Source organism: Panthera tigris, chromosome F2, assembly GCF_018350195.1.
Source record: "Panthera tigris isolate Pti1 chromosome F2, P.tigris_Pti1_mat1.1, whole genome shotgun sequence".
Classification (NCBI taxonomy): Eukaryota; Metazoa; Chordata; class Mammalia; order Carnivora; family Felidae; genus Panthera; species Panthera tigris.
In genome coordinates this window covers 54,891,813-54,898,171 of record NC_056676.1, presented here as the reverse complement: position 1 = coordinate 54,898,171, position 6,359 = coordinate 54,891,813, and the positions used below count along the sequence as shown (strand labels likewise).

The window sequence follows — 6,359 nt, the reverse complement described above, 5'->3', positions numbered from 1 at the left end:
CCATACTCTTCACCAATGTCTCACACCTCACAGAATGTGTCCCTGCCTCTCAGACACTAATTTCTAATCATGCCAAGATTCCTCCAGTTTTTTGAACACACTTAGCTCATTCCAAACTCTGCCTTCTATCTATAATACTCAATCTTCCTGGGAAAATCTCCTTCATTCCACAAAGTGATCAGCTCCTTCTCATGCTTCAGGACTCAGCACAGAAGTCACTTTTATCAGCGAGGTCTTAAAGGACAACATGATATAAAGTAGATCCTCTGTGTTGCTTTGTTGCATAGCATCTTCTTTGTAGCCTTTATTATATTTACTACAATTTCAAACTCATTTCTGGTTTGAATTTATGACACTCCTCAGTTAGATCATAAGTTTCATGAAAGAAACTTGGGTAGGGCTGTCTGTAAGGGGGTGGGTGTTTTGTTGTTTCAACAAACAATTTCATTGATTCACGCTGAGAAATAAATCTCTGTCTAATATGTCAGGTATTATCAGAGTCAAAGTATAACAAGTAAGGCAGCTCATGGATCTAATAACAGCAAAGTTATCTCATCCTTCCTTTAAATATGGAGATTCTAAGTGGAAAAGATTTACAATTAAAATTAATGGAGCTTTTGGGAAAGATATTCTCGAATCAATAGAAATAGGTGGAAAAGTAATGTGAGAAACATGTTTAGCATATAATGACTATGGCACCACAAACTATGAATACAGTGTTTTTCTTTCTAAATAATAATATACTTCGGCGTAAATTTATTCATATATTGGCTAAAAGATTTGAAACAACTGTTCTGATGTTTTTAGATTTCATTTTAATTGTCCAGAATATTTAAGCAGCTGGGGCAAAGGTGAGTCTTATTTTTTGCTTGATTTATCTAAATAATTATCTCAATTTTCCACTTCATTTTCTGCATGTCAATATAACCTTGGGCTATTTCTTTAAGGAGTTATTTGACATAGTGTGACTTTTCCTTCTGCCTTTTAAAATAGAATGTGCCACATTCGGGCTTTCACAATAATAAGTGAAGTGAAGCTTTAGGAATTAGGCAGTTAATATAACTAAGTTTGATAAATGTAATTGGCTAAGCTGGGTAACTGACAAATTTCCATTTTATTTTATTACAATTCAGAGGAGTTGGCTTTAACAATCTGAGTTTCCCACATTAGGCTTTCTTGCAAACATTTTTTCCCTATGATTATTCTTAGAGGTTACTATTTAAATGAAAATATACTGGCAGATGTAATAATCAGTGCTTTTTATCCACTTATTCTATTTTAATTTGAAGATATAGATATATAATTTTACATTTGAAAGTTGCCTTATGGCTTCACAGTAGTTTCATGGCAGTAGTTTATCTAATATTATCATTTACCTATTATGGTGGAGCAGACAGGTACAGTGATGACTTTCCAGCTCAGAATTGCTTCCTTACTTCTAGACGTGATGCTAATTGTAGTAAAGTGATTAATTTTCACTAATATTTACTTTCTCAGTATTATGGAATTGGCTGTCTAGGTTCTTTACAATTTTACATAGGAGTGCTTTTGACTACAGTATGCAGAATATATTCCCTGTCCCATTCAGATTGCTCTTGGCCATATGATTTGATTTGGCCAGAAGATTAGTGATGTGATGAATGTGATGAAAATAGATGCTTTATGTGTGCTTCAGTGATTTGGCTTAGACTCTTATGGTTCCGCCATCTTGTGTTTCTCCCATCTCTGTGAGAAGAGCATACTCTTGCCACTAGTCCCAGGAAGAGATATGTGGAATAGAACCCTACTGGACTCACAGCCTGGAGCTAATTAGCTAATTTCGTTTTACCCACTGATCAAAGAACAAGAAAAATAAATGTTTCTTGTTATAAACCACAAAGTTTGGGTGTTATTTGCTATTCATCTTTAATGCAACAGAAAACTGACTAATATAAATATATAAGATTGCAACTTTAGTGGCAATGTATGTATTATGAGACTATCTCTTTCTTGATGGTTTTTCTAGTTATGGAAATCCCACTCCAAGTGAGTCTTAGCACAAAAAAGAAAACAAGAAAGCTATCTGTGACTGGCATTTAGGTATCATCTATTATAAAAGTTAGCAACTTGACTGTTCACCACATAACCCTATATACATTCCATCTACCCAAAACCAAGAACACCACACCATGAAGGACACCCACGATATGAAGAAAAAATTACAAAAGAATTCATTAATTTAAAAAGTTGAGGACTTCTGCTTCTGAGAAAAATGAGTAAAGTACTTTTTTTTTCTTTTCCCTCCACTAAATACAACTATAAATCCTGGATATTCTATGTGAAACCAACATAAGAAGATTCTGAGAGGTAAAGAGAAAAAGGTAGTGATGAGAGACATAAAAACCCAAGTAATGCATGATTATTGGTTCCTGGCTTTTCTTTTTGTCTCATATTTTCCAAACTTGGAACTGAAGAAGCTGCCGCCTGAGAATACCAACACATAGAGGCAAACAAAACACTCCTCGAAAAGTCTGCATCTTTAGCCAAAGATCCAGAAAAGGGACAAATTGATAAAACAGAAACTTTTAGGAAAAAATAAAGCTTTACTCTAGCTAAATAGCACATGTCAGCAAAGTTCAAGTGGGATCTTAGATTTCCAGCATCACCACACCTTGACAAAGCTTCCCAACTCCCCCAGTGGGGTGGGGTGAGGGAAGACCTAATTGGGAGCCATGTCTTTCATTCCTACCAGGCAATAATAAGGCCACTCTTGATTTTATGGGGATTATAAGAGAAGCTTGGATTTCTAAACCAATATCAATAATGAGGCACTCCTCCTCCCTGCTGTTAATGTCACAAAAAGCCAGGAGAGAAAGACAAATACCATATGATTTCACTCATATGTGGGATTGAAGAAATAAAACAAATGAGCAAAGGAAAAAGAGAGACAGAGGGAGGTCAAACCAAGAAACAGATTTTTAACTACAGAGAACAAATTGATGGTTACCAGAGGGGAACTGGCAGAGGGTAGGGGGGATGGGTTCAATAGGTGATGGAGATTAAGGACTGCACTTGCAACAAGCACTGGGTGTTATATGGAAGTATTGAAACACTGAATTGTACACTTCAAACTGATAATAAACTGTGTGTTAACTAAGTGGAATTTAAATTAAAAACTTACAAAAAGAGAGAAAAGGCCAAGGAAGTGTCAAAAATTTTACTTCTACCCATGAGTTATGAGGCCACTTTCCCTGAAGGGTATCCGTGAGATATAAGAATGATGGACTACTGGGGCGCCTGGGTGGTTCAGTCGGTTAAGTGCCCAACTTTGGCTAGGTTCATGATCTCCTGGTTCGTGAGTTCAAGCCCTAAGTCAGGCTCGCTGCTGTCAGCACAGAGCCCACTTCAGATTCTCTGTCTCCCTCTCTCTCTGCCCCTCTCCTGTTCATACTCTCTCTCAAAAATAAATAAAACCTTAAAAAAAAAGAATGATAGATTACTAATTTTTCCAGTCAAAAGGTTATCATTGGAGGCCTAATGAGGAGCCAGAGACCTCCATAACAAAGAGTATCCTTTTTTGTGCATTGACAGAGGCTGGGCAGACTCTGGTTTCTAATCTTTCTGGTGGTAATGAGTCAACACATTCCCTTTATCTGGGAGGAGCATCATCAAAGGAAATCAACTAAAACAGAAGCCTTAAATAAGGCCCAAAGTCTCATAATACATCAAGTATGTCCAGACTTTAATAAACAATTCCTTGTCATACAAAGAACCATAAATATCTCAAACTGAATGAAACAATGAAATCAATAAAGGCCAACACTAGGATCATGAAAATGTTAGAATTGTCCGACAAAGAGTTTAAAGCAGCAATCATAATAATGTCATGATGAGGAGGTACAGAAAAGTTCTCAAAATAATTGAAAAGTAATTGTCTTAGCAAAAACATAGCATCTCAGCAAAATATAATAGCAGATAAAAACAATAAAACTCAATGGATAGACCCAACACTAGAATAGACGAGGCACAGCAAAAAATCTGTGAACTTGAAAATAGAACAACAGAAAGATGGAAAATAATGTGAACAGTGCCATAAGGACCACTGGAACCACAATAAAAGTTCTAAGACTTGTGTAATTAAAGTATTAGAAGAAGAAGAGAAAGAGAATATGGCTGCACAAATTACTCAAAGACTAATGGCCAGAAATTTACCAAATTTGGCACAATACTTAAACCTTATAGATTCAAGAAGCTGAACAAATGTTAAGAATAAATTCAAAGGAATCCACACCAAGATACATCATAGTCAAACTTTTGAAAACTCAAGACAAAGAAAAGAGTCTAGAAAGCAGTGAGAGAGAAATGACACCTTACCTATAAGGGGAATATAGTTCAAGTGACAGGGGATTTCTCATTAAAACCCAAAAAGGCCAGAGGAAGTGGCACAATATTTTTCAAGTGTCAACTCAGAATCCTATAGCAAGAAAAAATATCCTTCAGGATTAAGAGGAAATCAAGACATTCTCACAAGGTAAGAGATTTTTTTTCCCCAATGGACCTACCCTAGAAAATGGTTAAATAAAACTCTCTAAACACAAAGGAAACAATGAAATAAGGAAAGTTGAAACCTAAGGAAGGATAAAAAAATATGGCAAACAAACTTAGAGTTAAATACAACAGCTTTTCCTTCTCTTACGGAGTTAAGTTTTCTTTGACTGTTGAAGCAAAAGTAATAACATTTCTTGGTATGGATGCAAATGTATATGGAAGAATATTAAAGATATTTATATTATAAATGGAAAGGGTAAACTGACATAAAGCAATTAAAGTTTCTGCACTTACTCGAACTGGCAAAATGGCACCAGTAGACTGTGTATGTATGTACATAGTACAGCATATGATGCAATCACTATAAAAGCTGTACAAAGTGTCAAAGAGAAATTTCCCTGGATTCTGGTTAAAAATGACAAGGAAGGCTTTCTTTCAGGACTGTTGCAATAGGGAGAGAGACTAATGTAGTAAGGGAGAGAAATTGATTTCATTTATGTTGAAACAAAAAATGAAGGAGCTTTTAAGCAATTGTGTAAGCTATTAGGAAAGTACTGCAGGCTGTTAGGAAGAGATACAGAAGAAGGGAATAGAACACACAACCAAGAAACATTCCCATACAAATATTCCTAACAGATTTTTGTCAAAAGTGTAAAAAAAAAACCCTCAGTGGAAGCCAGGTAGATTTTTCAACCAGTGGTGTTGGAGGAGTTAGACATTTGTAGATAAAAGAGTGAACTTGGACCTTAATCTCAAATGTTATACAAAAATTGGATAATAGGCTTAATATAAATTTAAAATATGATATGAAAAGTTATAAAACTTTTAGGAAGAAAGCACAAAAGTGAAACACCTATATTTAAATTTTTTTTACATTTATTTATTTTTGATAGAGAGAGACAGAGCAAAAATGGGGAAGGGGCAGAGAGAGAAGGGGACACAGAATCTGAAGCAGTCTCCAGGCTCCAAGCTGTCAGCACAGAGCCCCAACGCAGGGCTCGAACTCACAAACCATGAGATCATGACCTGAGCCGAAGTCAGACGCTTAAATGAGCCACCCAGGAGTCCTGAAACACATATATTTAGGACTAAATTCTTTGACTTTATCACAAAAATATAACCCACAAAAAGAAAAAAGTGCATGCAGTGGGACACCATAAAAATTAATAATTTAGCTGTGTAAGACCCTTTTAAAAGGATGAAAAAGCAAGCACTGCACTAAAATATTGATAGTCAAGTATTTGACAAAAGACTGGTATCTAAAATGTGTAATGAAATCTCAACATCAATAGTGAAAGCAGAGGAAAAAACTACAGTGATAACAATATTTTTTGTTAACAACAGTTCGCCTAGTGAGTATTGATATTTTGGGTCTGAGTGAAGAAATAAGAGGGGGAAAAAGGAGGTTAAGGAAAGGGAAAAAACCCCACAAACAAACCAATTAGAAGATGAACATAGCCATGAAGAGAATTTTCACCAAAAAGAATATACTGATGTTAAACAAGTACATGAAAAAAATGTTTAACAGCATTAGGAAATAGGGAAATACAAATTAAAGCCACAGTTGGATACCACTACTATACACTTATCAAAATGGATAAATGTAATCCTTGAGACAACATCAAATGTTGGCAAGGATGTGGAGAAAGTGGATCATTCATATATTGCTGGCAGGAATGTAAAATTGTACAGCCACTGTGGAAGATAATTTGAGAGTATACATTTTATAAATTAATAATAATAATAATAATAATAATAACATGTAACTACCATGTGACTCAACAATTATACTCCTGGACATTTATCCCAGAGAGATTATGTTTACATTAGAA

At 35.2% G+C, this 6,359-nt stretch overlaps 1 non-coding gene across 1 annotated transcript; it reads left to right on the top strand.

Moving 5' to 3' along the window:
• Positions 1 to 5,837: 5,837 nt before the first annotated feature.
• Positions 5,838 to 5,908, top strand: LOC122235169. The gene has a single exon (XR_006213303.1). It is a non-coding gene; the product is annotated as a small nucleolar RNA SNORD56 (small nucleolar RNA).
• Positions 5,909 to 6,359: the final 451 nt, after the last annotated feature.